Here is a 17987-nt window from a genome sequence, read left to right on the forward strand (position 1 = left end):
TTCATAATTTTCAACGAAAGGGACATCAACAAACAGCAACATGCGCTTAAGGTCACCAATTACGATGCACCTAGGAGATGCTATTAAACTTAGTGTAAGGGAATGTAACATTTATAGCATTTATGGTTGATGAGTGGTGCAAACAAACCTCATACTGAGATATCTGCACACATCCCAACATGACTGCAGGGCCTGAAGGGCAGCTTCAGATGACCAGTGAAACGGAGTTGAACCACAACAGCAAACTAGGCCTATGCTCTAATAAACAAATACTTTTGGGCACCTATTAGATCATGAAACAGGCTCAGACTGTGTGCGTGCATGTGAGTGTTTCTTTGTTGTTTTTTTTTTGTGGAGGTGGAGGAGGGGGTCGTGTCTAATAATACATAATAAGGCCACGGTATGACAGCTTGTGCATATAAAAGAAGGAGCGGCACTAGAGGTGTTTTCCTGTTCCATCTCAGAGGGCAGAAGTAAGCTTATTGTTACTAGAAGAATAAAAGTGTGTTAATGAAAGCCATAGCAGGGAGTGAAGCTTCTTGGACCACCTGTTCAACATTTTCATATTCAGCGAATAAGTGCTCAGGTTCCCATATGAGCACCTCACCATCTGTTTCAGGAAAATAAGAAAGATTTCTCTATTCAACAGCAGTGCATGCTTTGGTAAACACAAATATACACCTCAGAGTTTGCTAATTTCAATGTTTCCATCTACAGATTATGCATGTGCTATACTGCCGCTTCGCCGCATTATCCAAAAAAAAAATGCCTGTTCACATTAGGGCAAATCTTAGACAAGGATCTATGGTGGATAGAGGAAAAAAAAAAAGATTTGAAAGAGCCATCAGAATGAGGATACAGATAAATGATAAGTATGGTATATCTGATGGCATACTTTTTTTTTTTGTTACAGGGCCAAAGAACAGAAATCAAGCCTGAGCCGTTCCATGATCGTTTAAAACATGTTGGCCCAGAAAAGTAAGCATGACTAAAACTCTCCTGAAATAATCTCTTAAATCAATTAGACCGAGGAACATTTAGTGTTATCAGAACATGCAAACACAATTTTGATGTGGATGTTAAGGGAGTTCTCTCTGCAGCTTATCAGAAATGACACCAACAAAGAGACAGCTAATGAGGAGATAAAGACAAAGAATGGATGTAGGCTTAACTACTGTACTAAATGTACAAATACAAACTTACTGTTTATCTAATATACAGTAACAAGGTTTCTGCACACAAACATGGGCTTTTTTATTCCTTTTTTTCAACCCCCCTGAATAATTTGAGTCATTTCTAAAATACTGCAGTTGATTACAGAGGAAAGACGTGACGCTGACATTATGCAACCTAACAACAACCCAGGTGGTAACTGTCCACAGAATGACTTGATTGCCTGTCTGACTATCTGAGAGCTCTGCAGCATGCACAAGACGTCACGTATTTGATTCACTCTTAATTCACTGCTGTTTTGCAGTGAATCTAATATTAATTTCAAGATATTAGTCTCCCTTCAGTGCAAGATCATGTTTTTCACATTAAGTCTATCTGAAGACTCTCTATATAAGCAAATTGGACAAAGTTTCATTTGATTAGAGAGGGAAAGCGTTTTGCGACATGATGTATCCGAACACATCGTGACTTGCTTTCTTCATAACCATGGCTAACTGAACAAATTGAGAATGCATCATGGAAGCACTTACTGTTTATCATAAAGGCAACCTTCTGCCCTTTGACTAACTCTCTACGACCCAGACGCACTGACCAGGCATGGCAATTTCAACCATCGTCAATCATATGTACACAAAGGATTAAGTTGAAAAAAAAAAACTTCAAAATCTTCTAACAAAAATATGGATACAAGGAGCAGAAGGGGCATTTGCCTGAAATCTATTTTCAAGTGTCAGGCTACAATTGGGTCAGCAGATAATGCCTGTCTGCTTTACTATCATACCTAGGTGAAAAAAGCTTGTTACAAAATTCTCAAAATCACAGATTTATACAAATTTTCTCTAACAGGAGCATTTATTATTCTTTTCCGACGCATTCCAAAGCACCCACGCTGCACTTGCATTATAATAAAGTGACAAACTAATCAAACTTTCTGAAATACAGGATAATTAATAAAATTTGCACCAAATCCGGGAAATAGGCAAGTGAGGTGGCGAAAATGAAGAAAATATTAAGCAGGTAAAATTTAACTGACTAGTTCCACACACAGGCAAAATCATACAACATTCCCTCACTCCCTCCTCTGCCACCACAACCCCTTTACCTCCCACAGATCCCATGCCAAAGTTTTTTTATAGTGTAGAATGTATATTAATGTAATCTATATAGAACAATGAAAGAAACCAGTAAGTTCAAGTGTATCTAGAAAAACAAGATAGTGTCAAAGCAGAGAGAAAGGAGGACTAGGACTTACCCAGCTTATCAGCACTTAAGAGAAGCCAGGGACGACAGGATCAGACACCTGAAAAGAAAAAGAAAAATAATGTGAGTATTTAGCTCCAAAATATAATTTCCAGCAAATATATATGTAAAAGAAGGTTATCACAAAGAGATAATTATTTTGGATGGAATTAATTTGAATCAACAGTCGTGTGATGAAGTTTTTCCAGTTGCTGTGGTAATCAATTCATCTCAATGCCATTCATTCACTTGTTTACTTAAAGAAAGTTGCCATTAAAGTGAAACACTAACTTTTAAAGTGAAACACTAACTTTTGACTGCAGGGGATAAATTCAAAAATTATAATTGTGACTGAAATTTCTATTTCTGGTGTTGTGAATGTCCTACATTCTGTTTAGATACAGGTAAGGGTGGGGGTGGAATGATTTTTGTCTCCAGGGCCCAAAGATGTGTATTCCTCTTGCTGAGGAATGCTTTTGTTCTGATAAATTGACATTGTCAGTTTCCCACATTGCCACAGTGTGGCATATACTATAGGGAACAGTAGTGGGAACACAAATGCTACATACGATTGGCATCAGTCAATGTGACAGTTCCTGTTTTTTCTTTTCTTTTGAGGGGGGGTCTATTTTGCTAAATCTGAACTTCCAAGTCTAGGAAGCAGGAAGGAATAGGAATTAATACACCTACACTCCCCTTCTCCCCTCAGAGTGGCAAAAATCTCTTTGTACTCACATCATAATTACTGGTGGGCGCCAATATGATATTGTTATCCATGCCTCCTTCATACTTTTTTTTGCAAATGTAACACAATGTTTTGAGAACATGCAACTGACAAGTTAGTATTTTTTTTCAACTTCACATCAGTTTCTTCACGCTGTGCTAATGTTAAGGAACAAGTATTGCTTGAAGTGACATTTCTTGTTCTAGCATATGCTCCCCTGAAATAAAAATATTGTCAGAGGCAGAGTTTTCCACAAGCACACGGAGTAGCCAGCCACACAGGAAAAGTAACCAGCTAGAGGAGTCTGGGGACACGCTCCCCCGGGGAAAAGATGTTGATGAACAAGCTCTATTCTGGTGTCCTCTCATGCATTCTGACACTTGATTCTTTTCAAAATACACGTCTCAATTATTGAGTAATTTTAATGTGTTTACCTCTCCACCTCTCTGTTTAACTTTCCACTTTTAATTATGATTTGTGGTGTTGAGCGTTGAACACTGGTGTATAGTTTTGAGTAGAAACAGAATACTTTACTACTATCACTAAAATATATAAATGTGTGCATTCAGTGTATTTTTAGTTAATGATTGTTAGAACTTGTATAGCATCACATCAAAAGACGTTAAAAAAAAAAAAAAACAACAGATAAGTGTAAACATTGTATTAAACCCACTGTTTATGTAAAATTAAGACTAATAATGTTTACGCATGTGTGTGTAGTTCTGGAAATACATAAAATGTGTTATGTAAACATGAAATTCAACAGTGATCCATTATAGACAGAAAAGAAAAAGATTACAGTAGCTATTAGATAGGAATGCAATAGGTAGTAAACTACAAATAGATGACACCCTCTATCTCAGAGGACCAGAGTAAAAAAGGTAACAAACACTATACTGTTCCCACCAAACTGGAACTCAACACAATATGTATGTAACTACTAAGCATGTGCTGCGCATCAGGCAGACACAAACCTTAACTGTCATTTCATTCCAATATATCAGAATCTGTCACTTCTTGCCAATTGTCAGCGCAGTGTGTTGAGCCGCATCAAACAGGCAAGCAGGGGCACTTCACCTTACATCGTGTGTTGGTTAATTTTACACATCACTGACAACTAAAAAGTGTCAAGTTTCTGTCAAGCACACACATGCGAGCTGTGTGAAGCACAGAAGTTTAGCCAAAAGTCTGTCTGATGCATTAACTGCAAGACTTCTAACATCAATATGGCCTTCACATTCAGAAGAATTGTGCACATTAAAAAAAATATATATTGTTAAAAAAGTAGCCAGCTGGAAAGAAGTCAGTAATTGGTGATCGGATCTTGTGGAATCAATCTATGCAACAGGTGCAAGTCTTTGCAATATCATTCATCAGAACAAATTATGACTTTTGTTTATTTCAGCAGGTGAGACACTATTTCAAAACCCCCACAGGATGCAAACACATTTGTAGAAATCAGACAAATTGTCATTATTGTACTCCGTCACTCATCATCAAACAGTACAATGGAATCCAACTGACAAAAGTATTTGTAAAAGTATTTGTAAAACACTTTTCTATGAAAAGCCCAGTCTATAGCACAAAGTTTCAGAGCATGTGCACATAGAAAATTGAATCCACCCATGACACCTTTCCACACAATGATTATTTTCCTAGTAAAATATCAAAGTAAGTAAGCAGGTTTTTAAAATCGGAGGCAAACTGCGCTGCTGGTGAAATACAGCTTAAACAAATCTAGCCTGGGAGGACCCAAAGCCTTGGCCAAGTTTGTAGAGCAGTAATATGACTGCCCTAATAAATTAAAGAGACTCCGATAAATTACTCACGGCCTTAAGCCATAGCCAAAATCCATAACTGAAAATGATTTCATTGCAGTGACTTCAACTACAGCACAGTCTCTTACAGCATACACCCATCCTGAAATTCACTATAACTGAATCTGATCTGGACATCCTTTTCTATTGTTGGGTGTAACCTAAACACAACTGCATCTAATTAACCATGTGTTGCCAGTAAAGAGGACAAGTAGATTAGATCAGGACAACTAGACTATTCATAAAGATCTGCCGTCACATTGTAGGCCTGCAAAATTTTTCTGGCTTTTTTTTTGATATTCAAATAAAATGAGCCAATTTCATTCAATGCCAAATCCATTAAGATAACTTAGGTTGAACTATTTTCAATCCCGTAGCCCAATGAAAAAAGACAAAGAGATAAATACTCAAATTATCTAAGCCATTAAACGTTCAGATACAGAACCATGTGCTATCAAACACAAGTGATCATGGAAGTACATTAGACCATTAACACAATTCAAAAGACTCACAATCTGTCAAAGAAATGTAATTTAGGCACTGAAAAGGTCTTTATGCTTTAGGCTGTGATGGATGGGTTTCCAAGAGGCTAGTTTTTAATCCAATTAAAATAAATCCTTAAAACTGGTGTGGAGATCAATAGCGTCATACCTATATGCACAAACTGGGTACAGCAACAGAAAAAAACAACAACTGCTTACATTAAAAACAAGTGTGCATGTATCGTACCGGCCTTCTCCACAGGCCACAGTGAGCCGTCTTGTTGCTGCACTGTGGATCAATCTGTTGTTTTTATGGACTATACGATGTGTCTGTGTGTGTCATGATGCCTTTTTACATCTCAAGAAACGTTGACCCAAACATTCTTCTCATACAGACCCTCCAAAGCTGAGGAGCGGTGGGTCCATTTTCTCTGTGGACACAGCTTTCTAAGTGCTCCTTCAACGGACAGGTTGATGGGGCCTTAATGTTTACAGCCTGAAAAGGTAGACCAAACCAATGAAAAATACATATCCCTGAAAACACCTTGGCCTTCTCTCCGGGCTTTATGGTGTATTTATAACCACTTCTTTACAGCATCACAGCAAAGTGATGTTCATGTTCAGATTAAATTAGTGCACATGTTACCTTTTCCAAACTAGGTACAGTACTAATGGGCTTACAGGGATCTGCCTGAGGGCAAACTCGAGTGCAGGGAATACCCCAAGTCAGGAAACAACGGGCTCATCTGACATAAACCTGACCTGGCTAACCATTCATGAGAGGTTCAGCTGGACCGAGAACACAGCTGGCACTCACTTAGAGGTGACGAGGCTAGCAGGCAGGATGTAGAAAAGTGACCTTCAAAGTACCAATTCAGGATTTTTTTGAGTATATCAATTATGGATGTAAATACACACAGATTCTTGAAGGGCAGCATTTGCTGACGGAGAATAATCTTGCAATTTTCATCGTGCACCATAATTCAAAATACACATCCCCAGTTACAAATAATACGCCTTACTTTGAATCCTTGTATTAAGATTTAAGTCAATATATTTGAGTGGAAAGTGAAAACAATCTCCAATCCAATGAAATAAACAAAATCAAATCCCGCAGTGAGGTGAAAGCAGTGCAACAACGGGGATGGCCTCATTCATGAGGGATGCCATGTATTGTTGTATATATTGCATAGTGTCATGCAGGGTGCCAATTCTTGCATACTCTTTTTTTCCTAGAATGTTTCAACGGATGTAACCGGGTCACATTTACTGTAAGCATACACACTACATACTAGCAAACATACAGGTATGTTTGCTAGTTTTGAAAGATTGATGCTCCATTGACTACTAGGGGCTTGCAGAGGAAGCTTAAAATATTTATAGAAAATTTTGAAGTGACCTTTTTATCTGACAGCTGAGAAGTCAAGAAAATGTTAGGAATATTTAGAATTCAATTTAAAATGCAGTATCATTTGCAGGGATATTGGAACAAGGCAGGTCTAATCTCACATTATGTTGGGAACACTGGAAATGATCAGTGTCAGTGTCAGATCAGTTTAATATTTATTTATTTATTTTTATTTTGGCAAGATCTTTGGTGATAAGCAGTCATTACTGTGCTGTTGCTGCTTCTGGAAACGGAAGACGGATCACTTCCTGAACCAGAGCACTTTTCCAGGGAAAGACCTACCTGTCTTCGGGTGTTTAGAGCAGCAAATGTAAAAGCTTTCATGAACTGGGTATAGGTTGCATCACTACTGAGTTATATCAACTGGTGCTAGAGAGTAGCAAAACGGACATTTATGAAAATGCACTGGAATTACCAAAATATTGTGTAATTCAGACATTGAAATATTAAAATACTCTAAATAATAATGTATATATTTTTGCTTTATATTTTATATTCTACTTTTGTATTCTACGGTTTTTGTTTTCAATAAGTCATGTTATGGATTTATGGCCAATCCTGCAATACACCATGCTGACATGCAAGTTCTTCAGTTAATAGCAGTCATATTGTTTTGTCTGACAGGTCCTGCTTACAGTATGTCTGTGTTTGTCAGTGCATGAATTCCATGAACCAAATTTGGTGTGATAAAAAAATACTAAAAAAGCATTATGAAATTAACTGTTTTCCAAAAAGACATATAAATGATAGAAAAATCTATCACAGTGGACTATAATGGTCCAAGATGCAAATATGTAAATTAAAAATGACCAACAATACTACAAAATATAGAAAGAAATGTGGTAGATATACTAGCCATATACATTTTTCAACTTTGACCTTTAATTATAGAACCCCCTTAGGCCAAATATGATATTATGCTGCCACAGCACCTTTTACATTGCAGATTTTCACATCTCTAGTGTGTAGCACAAAACAAGTCTAGGAGAAGAAAAAAAACAACAGAGTAACCCATTGGAGTTCCAGCTCCACAGGCTTGAACTTCTAAATATAACATGAACATTTGACAGTATAAATTGGTAACCACATAATGCTATAATAATACTCATAACAATAATAAATGCTATAGCTAAGGCTACTTGGTCGTTTTTATAGAACATGTTTGACTCAAGTGAGTCAAGCACTAGTGTGAGATCTACTTAGATAAAGACAAACTGAATTGACAGGGACACTGCCAATCTCACACAGTGAATGGTAGGGGTGAATAGTTTGTCAAAAATGTGCTTGACAGACTTTCAACAGCCCTTGAAGGCACCACATCAACACTAAAAATCTATTACAAGTTTCTATTAGTAACTGCCATCAAAAAGACAGAATAGTTTCAAATAAACACAACTCATGAAATCAGATGTGACTATATCCTCAAGGCTTAACAAAAAACACAAATTCTGAGCATTTTTTCCCCAAAGAAAATCACTCTCAAAGCTCCAATTTTCCCTTCTGTGTTAAAAGGAATGCTTAGTATGTCTGCAATTTGGTCAGAGTGGTCCTCTCGCTTCCTCTCCTGTATCTACAGAAAACCACAACCTCAGGATTTAGACGGTGTCTTTTCTTTTTTCCATACCCTTCTATTCTGCTTACTGCCTCTCTCATAAATAAGTACAGTATGGCATTCATGACTACAAAGAATTAGGGTGGAAGGGTTGAATATGCCATCTGAAGGAAGATTACCCTGCTTCTTAACTTTCTTCCTGATCAAGAAATTGTATTAAATCATTTTGAAGTTATCCAATAAGAGCATTTTGAATGATATAACCTATCCTGCTCTAAAAATAGTGATTCATGTATTTCAATTATGTTGCAAACACAGACAGCTCAATTTACTCACTCAGTTCACTCTGTGCGATCCACATGTTCATCTGTGTGGACAACACATTGATACCTTTGAGTAGAAAACGTATAATTACTTACATCACTTTTAATAGAGCACTCATGGCTGTACACTGCCTGTGGTACTGAGTCTTATTTTGATGTGAAAAATGCACAGGTATGGGGTGGGGGGGGGGGGGTTGAAAATGTAAATTTTGACCTTGTATGGCGAGGGCCGCCTTAAAGGCAGTATGCACATCATGCAAAGTGAATACAAACATGAAAAAAAATGTCAAAATATGACAGTTGTTTGTATTTTGTAACTTTCAGCCAGTCCGTTTGGCACTATAGGTACGTATTAGCTAATAATTGTTAAATGTAGTTAACTGCATTGGTCCACTGTAGTCTACTATGGTTGTGTGGTAGTACTGTGTATCGAACCGAACTGTTAGCTGAACATATCACTACATCCCTACTGTTCAGCCAATCAAGTGTAAAGTCGCATGCAAATTAAACCATTGAAATCTCAAAACTAAGTCCACCAACAAAAGTATTTTTTTTGTTTGTAAGTGAATCAGTAATAAGCATGGACTTCATAACTGGGAGGAATAAATATTCACATCCTTGTTCTAAAACCATCAATATATCAACTGAACATGAAGCTACTTGCAGTGTAGGAGAAATAAATGCTTGGCGCTTACTTGTCAATGTTTTAATCATTGAAAGAAAGAGGTGTAAAATTTGCAAGGGACAGAACTGTTTCTCTGGTCCAACAAGTACAATCGCTGGAAGGTAGCCAGACAGATGTACAGCTTTGTTTTGTTTCACTTGCTGACTTGATTCTACTACAAATGAAAGTTGGGTGGAGGGATTTTAGAGATTATGGAATGCTCTCATAAATTTCAGCATCTTACGTACTAGATCTGTCTGATGTCTGATGGCCCGATGTGTGGGGCCCCTGTCAACCTCAACCCATGATACTTGATCCACAATGCACGCAGGGTCATATACAATTGGATAATCCATTAATGAAACAGATTCTGGGTCGACCCAGGCCATAGCCTTTAACCTTCTATGTACTTAGCTCTGACACGAGAATAGGGCAAATAAATGTACATGTGGAGTGATAAAGGAGCTTTTCTCTTCTTATGCTGTGACAAACTGACAGTAGCAGTCCCTTCCACCTCTCCCTCCGCCTCTTCCCATTCCCTTTTAATATGGCAGTGCGTTAAAAGTCTAAATCTTACTGCATTAGTGTCCATAACAACACCATAATTCTTTGGTTTCCATTTGGTTAAGCCTTGGCTTTTTATTTTTGTTTGTTTGTTTTTATATCCTGCTTGGAATCCAATATAGGTTAATCAGTATAAGAGGCTGATTGACATTATAGGCAGTATTTGACAGGAAGAGCTGAAAAAAGTATTCACATTGAGTGTAAATATAATGGTGCCTCTTCTGCAGAAATCATTCATTGGTCTCTACACCATCCTCACTATGTATTCATACCCAAAATCTAAACATCTTAGTTAGCACATTTATATCTATCATGTTTAATCTTAAAATATGCTGTACATTATACATAGAGTAGTAGGCCCGTGTATTTCCTTGATAGAAACCTATTTAGGCTGCAGAGGCCAATGAGGATTGGTGCTTTTGATTCCGCAAAGCGCTAATTGGATCCCTGTAAATTTCATCTTATCATCTTAACACTGTGGCAAATTAAAACACTTCAAGCATTAATCAAGTAATTTTCTCATTCAATCGCTCATGCATGTGTGAGTGCCAAAGGGTCATCTCAATCACAAGCCTAAGTAAACATAAACTAAAAAAAAAAAAAAGAAATATCTATACCTGCACTATGGTCTAAGTTCAACAATTATGACTCAAGGATATGTCCTTTTTAAACTTCTGGGCTAGTTTCCACAATAGCATCTCAACAACAACATCTTAATTACATTGACACACATTGGAGCCAAGAGGGTTCTTCTGCAGGAAAAATGCATGAGAGGGGGTTTGCACGATGTCTACCACCATAGTTTAATTTCCTTATTCGAACACTGACTACACTGGAAGCCTATAGCATATCAACAGTGGACAAGTAGGCGATGACATTCATTACTACGCAATCAATAGGTCTACTGTACAGTAAAGCTCATTTTCATTTGAATTTGTGGAAACTGCTATTGTATAGTGCTAGGTATACTGTAAAGCATACCTAAGGTAATGTAATAGCGGAGATCATTGCTTTCACATGCAGAGAAGTTGAAGGTCAACATGTGAATAAAAACACTGAAGCCCCTGACAAACAGGTGTATAAAGCTTTACATTGTGTACATATCCTATAATATGCTCTGACATTACCAGAAAATCAGTGAGGCTGCTTAATGGGTTAAAGGTGAAATCAAAGGCTCAGGGGATAACTTATTGTCTCTAAGAAGTACCTGAATATACTCTCTGGGCTGTAAGACACAGCTTTCTGTATGAGGACCTCTTACATTACAAAGTGTCACTATCCACTATATGAGTTTTTGGCCTATTTTTCATATATTTTCTCAGCACTGAGAACAAGTTTCAAATGAAACAGCGTAGCTGGTACAGTGCTTGGAAGTTTTCAGAGGATTCTGTGAGGTTAGAAGCACAACAGTAAATGGCCGTGTCATCAGCATAGATGAATATTAGCATTTGACACATTTTGACCATCAAATTAAATGCATTGGTGTCTCTCAGAAAGACAGTTTACAAACCAGAGTCATGTACTAAGCAATCATTCTTTAAGAATAGTAGGGATGCACCGATCACATTTTCTGAGGCAGATTTTTTTTTAACAGTGTGATTGGCCTATCATTGATCCAATCATCAACTGACATTATATGCGTTTTATACAGACTTTCTACTAACAACGGCACATCATGTAAAAGTGCACAACAAGCATAAACAGTAAAATTAACTAATATATATATAACTAATATAGCACTGTGTTTAACAGGTTGTTCTTATGGCTGCATGACATGGTTAGGTTTTATCCAAACATAGTGATCACATGTCAGTGTGACCTTGATGACTGAGGTGCTTATAGTGTATCTTATAGTTGAATGGTGTCACTCTAGCTTGTTTACATCTAATTTTCTCACTCTGTAATGACGCAAGCAAGAATGTTTATTGCTTGCAACTGGGAGCTCAATTTGTGTTGGCGGAGGGCAAAAAGCTTAATGAGAGTAGATTTCTGAGGGCATTTCAGGTTAGGGTAGGTGGGTAAGTCAAGTCAAGTTTATTTATAGAGCACAGTAAGTCAGTCAACTAGGTTAAATTCAGGAATCATACATTTAAAATCATCAGATGATGGCTTAAGCCAATTCCAGTTCAGGTCACCAGCCAAGACAACTTCACTATCGTTAAGCTGAGAAATAAGAAGCATCAAAGATTGCAAAGCATCACTTATGGCTGAAGGGGGCCGATAACAACCAACCACAGTTATATTGAGGCCCTTACCTACTTCAAGATTCAAAGCCACAAATTCCAACTGTTTAGGAATACACTCAGATCCAACATACTGACGTAATATTTAACATTCACACAAGCAGCAACACCTCCATCCTTTTTTGGTTGATCAGAACAATTCACAATATAGCCTTGCATGAAATTAAATGAAGTTTCAGAGAACACCATGGCATTGGCATCAACAGATTTGTCCCAATTTAGAACCATATCTATTATTGATAAGAGGCTAACCACAATCATATGAATTAAGCCCGAATCAGATCAAGATTTTAAATCAGAGGGTAACTGGATATGTTAGTTTAGTTACCCCAAGGAATTCCTTAAAATTACACACAGATACTATATGATGGTCTTGTGGGTAATGACATCTAATCGCTCCTCTAGCTTGCATATACATCGCCAATATCATCTCATCGGCCTTCAGTTTGTGAAGACCAGAGAATCAGGCAGAAACATACACTCATAGGCAGCCTTGATGAATGGATACTCCAAGAGGGGCTACTGTGGGTTATGTGAAGAGACAGAGTCCCAGGTGTAACAATGCCAGAACAGGGATAGTGACTTCCAGCCAAGAGAATGATTTGGGTCAGTAGGTAATTGCATTCCTGGACCACAGGGGACTTGTTGGCAATTAATCCTGCCAGTGAGCCACGTGAGATATGCACACGTTCAGTGTGCCAGTAGACTGATAAATGCAGCTCTGTTAACATAGCTCTGTCAAAGAGTGATAGGGTAAAGTTGCTACTGCTGACACTTTGTACTCAGTTAATGCAGCTACAACGAGACAATGAGAAAACTGTACTGGAATGTACTTGAAAATGGTAACTAATCCTCAGAATGGAAATGGAATTGTTCTGCACATCGCCTAAATAAAGATTCTGACATTGACAAACATGGGCCTAAAGCTCCAAAAACCTTACATTATCATCTTTTTCAAAATTGATATCCTTGAGCAGATTTGACCTTACAGTGTAACACCTCAACATTCAGCACTAAATAAGATGCTAATATTCAGCAAGATTCTTTTTTCTGTCATAAGCATACCTATGTCTACCTTTCCTCCTCATAATTAAGTTCAAGAGTGAAACCCCTGCTAAGTTAAAAGGCAAATTCACAATGGCTGCAGAATTACTCCAGAAGGCAAATAACGGGTCATTTACATTCTCTTTTGAACCCATAACACTTTGCTGGTATATTTAATATCCCATTATAGCTCACTTTTCTCTCCATTGTGCTTTGTAATGTGAACACTTCCTCTGCACTTTTAAGAGGCTTTTAAATCAATTCATAGATCTGAGACTTTTAAAGACTAAAGATAACTTTTAAATATTAGAACTTAAAATATTAGAGGGAAAAACAAGTTGTTTTTGAACTCAATTTGAGATATAGTACATTCAAATTGAAGTGTGTCAATACGTACAGTACCTGTATTACATTATTCAATTAAGCTTACATATATAACAGAAGAAGGTTCCATTAATGTTACCCTTTTTCATACAATATTGCATACTAAGATTTAGAGCTGCAACGATTAATCGATTAATCGATTAGTTGTCAACTATTAAATTAATCGCCAACTATTTTGATAATCGATTAATCGGTTTGAGTAATTTTTTAAGAAAAATAAGTCAAAATTCTCTGATTCCAGCTTCTTAAATGTGAATATTTTCTGGTTTCTTTACTCCTCTATGACAGTAAACTGAATATCTTTGGGCTGTGGACAAAACAAGACATTTGAGGACGTCATCTTGGGCTTTGGGAAACACTGATCGACATTTTTCACCATTTTCTGACATTTTATAGACCAAATAACTAATCGATTAATCGAGAAAATAATCGACAGATTAATCGACAATGAAAATAATCGTTAGTTGCAGCCCTACTAAGATTATTGATTTAATACTTTACGTGCCTCACCTCTATAGGCTGAAAGCAACATCAATCAACATTCCTTCTGATACTTGCAGTCATGGTATTTTGTTGCTCCATACAACTTTCCCACAGTATATCCAGTGCTTACACCAGGTAGATAAAAAACGGAAACACCAAACAATATATGAATATCAAGTACATAATAAGGAGTAGGACTACGCTTTGTCTTCAGAGCAGCTTCAGTCCAAAGCTGGAAATATATATATACTTCACCCTCTGTGCTCCTGAACTCCCCATAAAGCTTCAATGATGTTTTGATCTGGTGATTAGAGGGGTAATGGAAGACAACTGACTTCAGCATTCATGAAACCACTCTTGAATTTGTTTAGCAGTGTGTACGGGGGCATTATCATCTTGGGATATAGGAACTTCATGAGGGATGCTCCAGGTCCTTCAAAATGGGCTCATATTGGCGGTTAAACAAACATGCAGAGCAATCATTGAATTTTATGACTCGATGAGATGGATGCCCATATCATTGCAGATCCACCACCATGTTTAACGGTTGGCAACAGACAATGAGGGTTGAAGACTTCCCTTGGCTTTGACCAAAGGTAAACCCATCCGAATGTAGAAAAGAATGTAGGCATTTTGTCAGTGTATGAATTCTCAGTCAAGTATTGAACAAAACAATAATACACTGAAAAGAGTGATTTAGATGCACTGTGGAAGCAGTGGTAATAACATTGTTTAAATTTTGATTTCTCACAAGGAGGTTTGCAAGGCCTGAATCAGTCTAGATTTAAACAGCATCTGATCGAGAAACACAAATGGGCAAAGCAGAAACAACCCTTGATTTACCCTGAAAGGCTGCATGCAAATGAGGCTTTCTTGATAATCTAATTAGACAAGATATGCATGGTGATCTAACTTCCTTGACTCCAAAACAAGACAACATAGATTATTAAAATAATATAATTTGTGGAAGACTGCTCAACAAATTAATGATTTGATGTTGTCCTTTACAACAGCTGTACCAAAACACCCTAAAAGGATTTATCACATTCTGTTTTGTAAACACTACAATTCAATTTAAGAAGCTTCTTTGATATTTCAGAATATGCATGATGTTTTCAATAATATTTAGTGCATCAGTACACTTGTGATTGGGTTGACCTTTGCTCACACTATAAAACACCTGTTCTTTGATCAGTTGCACTGCTTTTCTTAATTTCAAAAGTCAAACATATCGTTTCAAGTTCTAACAGTAATCATTTCCATAGCCATCCTTTCATTCTCATCTGACTTGTGTGGTTTGCAGTTTATATGTTTTGGCACATCAATAATGGCTCTGTGTTTTGCCAACAACATGCTTCAATAAATTAACAGGCTTTCGAGGCTGGCATCTGTCATTGTATGCTAGACAAGTGTGCCAGTCACATTTCATGCAGTGTCCCATTAGCCTCAAGCTTCTGCCTAATCTGAGATTAATCAGTTAGTGGCATCTGATCCCTAATGATAGGGGGTCATAGAAAATGTCTGGAATTGCTATTGTTATGATAATGCATCAATTGAATGTTGTTCAGTGGTACAGAAAGGGTTGCTAAATGCCTACAATAACAACTACAACAACAACTTTCACCAATCCGCCAATCAAAATGTAGAATGTAGGTGTGTTGAGATCCATTAACATCAAACAGTTAAGTAATAGGTATGGAGTGATGTAAATGTCAGAGAATAACAATGCTAAAGTCATTAGACTTATGTTTCTAGCCATTTTATTGTTTCTTGAATCAGAGAATGCCACTGTCCACATTTATTCTAGCAACTTCTATCGACATTCGGTTAAAAGCCAAAAATCTGATCTGATCTGATCTGATGAAACGAAAATTGAACTCTTAAGCTGTAATGCCAAGTGCTGTCTGACAGAACCTGGGCACAGTTCATCACCCATCTAACACCATCTGTACCGTGAAGCATGGTTGTGGCAGCATCATGCTGTGGGGGGGGCTTTTCAGTGGCTTGTATTGGTAGACTTGTAAGGACAGAGGGAACAGTAAATGCAACCAAATATAGCCAAATTGAGGAGAACCTGCTTCAGAGTGCCAAAGACCTTCAATCAGGCCAATGATTTATGTGCAAACACAACAATGACTCTCAAAAGGCCAAATCAACACTGGAATGGCTTCAGAACAACATGAAAGTCCTTGAGTGGCCCAACCAAAACCCAGAATGACTTGAAGATAGCTGTTCACAGACTCTCCCCATCCATACCCGTACTTGACAGGGCATCAGCAAATCTGACTTCGTCAAATTTGTCATTATGTAGTATTTTCTGTGGACTGTTGACAAAAAAATCTAAATTTAATCAATTTTGAAGTCAGGCTGCAACACCACAAACTGCAAAAAAAGTCAGGGGCACTCTATCAACAAAACATCCAAAAATATCAACATTTACAAGTGTCACACTAGGATAGAGGAGCGTAATATTGCTATAAGTGTAGAATATTACAAAAACTATTGGGTCAATCTTTTCAGTAATGACTGAAATCTAGAGCAGATTTAGCCCATCTGAAAATGCACTGGTTAAAGTGCCACCAGCAGAACTCTGGGAAATTGTTTTGGCCCCGCCAATTAGGCAGTGTGAGCTATTTAGTGATTCCTAAGGCAAATAACGATTCTGTAAGTTAGTTCACCCTTTTGACTTATCGTTGGTTAAAAGGCAAGAGAATGGAAACCATTAGCAAAAGGCTGATTTATCAAAATGTTCATTCAATGGTTCAATAAACTCACTAACAATAAAATGTGGAATAACCTGCCTTTAATATCCGCCAGTCAAAAATCAAATCTTCAAAAACAATCAAAAGATGCACTTACTGTTATGGAGGTGACAGACTGACCTGTGGCATGCATTTTCAAAAGGTTTTTCTGGAACCCATATTTGCAGTTTTTCCTTGGAATTCCTAGTTTTTTTTGTGTATCTATGCTACTTTCCTTCTTTTTCTATTACCATGCTCTTCAATTTTATTATATATATATATGTAATATCTGTGTGAACCCCAAGCTGACTGCCATGGCACTGGCTCATGAGAATCCATAAAATAAACAAACTCATGAATAAAAGAGTAAATTCAATTTTCATACATTAGATGTGTTCTAAGCACTCTTGAATATGTTATTTCTGTCCATGGCGGTGTCACCTCTTGGCAGTGTTTTCTTGAGAGACAACAGAATAAAAGTCCCTTCACTGTTCATGTTTACATAGAATCTCAGTGTCCAATCTTCACTCTAAAACTCTCAACAGTGAAAAGCTGTTTAGAAGGCATCATTAGCTATACAGTAATCATGAGTTAAACAGAAAAACAGAAAGTAATCAAACCCTTAAAGTGATTCTCCTTAATAACAAAGATAATCTCCTTCGCTTTAGCTTGAGTCTCCATAGCTCAGTGAGATCCTCAGTGTAATTGCTCTTGTTAATCATGCCTTAATTTGTTGACGAGATTCATTTGGAAGACTTGTGTTTAAAACATAAAATCTCTCCCAATCTGGGGACGCAAACATCTTGAAATTAAGGACAGCAAAGTAGAATGAGACCAGATTAAGTCATCTTAAGTGTTTTGGAGATGCCGCCAGAGACTGATGTAATACCATGATCAGTGTCTGTCACCGCTTATTAAACTGGTATAGCTACTAAACTAACCCAAAACATTCTTCATATTGTGATTACTGATGATATTGTAAAGAAACTGCTACTGAAATATATATGAAATGAAGTGTCACTACTAATAGTACAGTGTTTATGCTAATTATGAATCTGATATATGTTTACATATGCAAAGTCACCATCAGTGTGAGCCAAACATCAGCTACAGCATAATTATCCTTAATGACTAATCAATAATTAT

General features: G+C 37.2%; 1 protein-coding gene across 3 annotated transcripts in view; it reads right to left on the reverse strand.

The window, feature by feature from the left end:
- lpp (LIM domain containing preferred translocation partner in lipoma) overlaps positions 1 to 17987 on the reverse strand; it is a 136191-nt gene that overhangs the window by 114930 nt on the left and 3274 nt on the right. For all 3 annotated transcript variants that reach the window (XM_078285698.1, XM_071923447.2, XM_071923446.2), the window contains exon 2: positions 2426 to 2473. The gene's annotated coding sequence lies outside the window, so the exon portion shown is untranslated. The remainder of the gene's footprint in view (positions 1 to 2425; positions 2474 to 17987) is intronic.

This window comes from Centroberyx gerrardi, chromosome 9, assembly GCF_048128805.1.
Source record: "Centroberyx gerrardi isolate f3 chromosome 9, fCenGer3.hap1.cur.20231027, whole genome shotgun sequence".
Lineage (NCBI taxonomy): Eukaryota > Metazoa > Chordata > Actinopteri > Beryciformes > Berycidae > Centroberyx > Centroberyx gerrardi.